At 40.5% G+C, this 2,362-nt stretch overlaps 1 non-coding gene across 1 annotated transcript; it reads right to left on the bottom strand.

Annotated features, from left to right (window-relative positions):
- Window positions 1-761: 761 nt before the first annotated feature.
- On the bottom strand, window positions 762-908 carry LOC148092851 (small nucleolar RNA SNORA57). Its single transcript, XR_015714750.1, has one exon. It is a non-coding gene; the product is annotated as a small nucleolar RNA SNORA57 (small nucleolar RNA).
- Between the last annotated feature and the right edge of the window lie 1,454 nt (window positions 909-2,362).

Consider the following 2,362-nt stretch of genomic DNA (forward strand, 5'->3'; position numbering starts at 1 on the left):
CCACCTAGCAAGAGGCATAGGGCACAAATGCTTCTTGTTTGGGAATTGTAAACCTTGGAGAGGTTTTAGGAAAGTCTGCAGCATGAGCCAAGAAAGGATGTTTGTATGAAAAAGCCATTGGAAATGGCATGGGTGGGCCTAAAAGTTGGGGTCTCAGGGAATCACTAAGGGGAGCAGTATTTCTCAGGTTGCTGGAGACTCGGATGTGTCTCTCATCTGCCAACTTTGCAGGGGGAGGGCTCAGCCAAAGAACAATGGCCACTACCAGCATTTTAGTCCAGGAAAAAGCTGACCCTCCAACTCTTTCCCCAAATCAGACAATTCAATATCTTCTTATATGTCCCTAGCATTTTTTGAACTGCTGCCCCAGGACTGAATTTCAGAGTGGGTGAGTCCAAGTAAGTCTGTGTGTCTGCTCTTTAAGAGGAATGCCTGGGTCTCCAGCAACCCTCCATCTCTCTCAACCATAATCCCTGCTGGGTTTTACAGCCAGAAATTACGGGGATTCTCTTCTCTGTACTGCAACCCTGGGCTGGGAGATCTGGTGTGGGGCTGGGACTCCTCACTCCTCAGAGGGGGACCTCTGTAGCTGAGATATCCTTCCTAATTTTTAACTGCCACACATGAGACTCATCCTGAGTCTCTGCCCATCCTACCAGTATCGATGTGGCATCTTCTTTATATTTTTAACTATAGGACTTCTGTTCAGCTAGGTTTCAGGTTGTTCTGAATGATGGCTCTTCATTTTTTTCTCCCCCCCCCCATGTCTCAGTGCTTGAAGGGATAAAACCAGTGGACTGGAAACCACTGGTATGAAAGATGTGACTCTGAGGGGGCCAGAGCCCTTATCCTCTGCCTCTGTACATTATGGGGACCATCACCTCATGCCCAACCCCCGCCAAAAGATGATTGTTTTTTAGTTTACTTGTAGTTTTGATGTGGTTATGGGAGGATATGGGTATCACATTTATTATCTTGACTGGATGCCAGAAACCTCATCAATTTTTCACATTTGAAAATTATCAGTAATAAATGAGCCACAGCCATTAATTCTCTGTCATCTTCATATAGTGTCTATTTTACTCTGATGTTTGCATTGGGGCTTTGCTATAGGCTATAAGAAAGAGTTTGTGTGCTCAACAAAGCTTGAGTTTCAAAGCATCAAGGAAAATGACTGTACTTCAAACTGTTGACATATCAAGGCTGACCTTACACGCGTACAGCCAGAGTCAGCAAACTGGCCTGCGGACCAAAAATATCTGCTGCCTGGTTTTGTAAATAAAATTTTATTGAAACACAGTCATGCCCAGTTATTTATGTTCTGTCTTTGGATGATTTTATGCTATGATGGTGGAGTTGAATAGTTGTATCAGGTCTGGCTTGAAGATCTTAAAATATTTAGCATCTAAGATTTTACAGGAAAAGTTTGCTCTCAAGACTATACCAGTAGATGGGTCTGGATTTTCACAACTGCTTTTAGTCAAAAAGTAGATAGCTTTATGAAACTGATAACCCAATATCCAGCAGATTAATAATTAAAGAGGTCTAAGTGAACTAATTAGAACATTTTTATTATAGTTAATATTTTTTGGAATATTGTTGTTTTATTTTTCTGTTTTCTGGATATATGAAGATGGCCTATCTTTTAAAAAACATTTTGTAACCTACAACAATTTTGTAAATACTACTTTTATAAGTTAAATGATACATTTAAAAATAATAACTGATTCTCACTGACTTTCTAGAATTCCAAAGCTCTTAGTGCCTTCGCTTTTTAAAATTTATCTTTATTGTTGAAAGTATTACAGATGTCCTCCCTTTTTTCCCCATTGACCTCCCTCCACCTTATAACTACCCCCCTGACCTTCACTGCACTATTGTCTGTGTCCATTGATTATGCATATATACATATAAGTCCTTTGGTTAATCTCTTCCCACCTCCCACCCCCTCCTTGTCTTCCCTCTGAAGTTAGTGGTCTGTTCCATGTTTCTGTGTCTCTGGATGTTTTGTATATCAGTTTATTTTGTTCATTAGATTCCACAAATGAGTGAGATCATGTGATACTTGGCTTTCTTTGACTGGCTTATTGTACTTAGGATAATACTCTCCAGGTCCCTCCATGCTGTCTCAAAGGGTAAGGGACCCTTCTATTTTACAGCTGAATAGTATTCCATGGTGTAAATGTCACACAGCTTTTTTATCCACTCATCTACTGATGGGCACTTGGGCTGTTTCCAGATCTTAGCTATTGTAAATTGCGCTGCTATGAACATAGGAGTGCATATAATCTTTCTCATTAGTGTTTCAGGATTCTTAGGATATATTCCCAGAAGTGGGATCACTGGGTCAAATGGCAGGTCA

Source organism: Miniopterus natalensis, chromosome 6 (assembly GCF_054644295.1).
Source record: "Miniopterus natalensis isolate mMinNat1 chromosome 6, mMinNat1.hap1, whole genome shotgun sequence".
NCBI lineage: Eukaryota > Metazoa > Chordata > Mammalia > Chiroptera > Miniopteridae > Miniopterus > Miniopterus natalensis.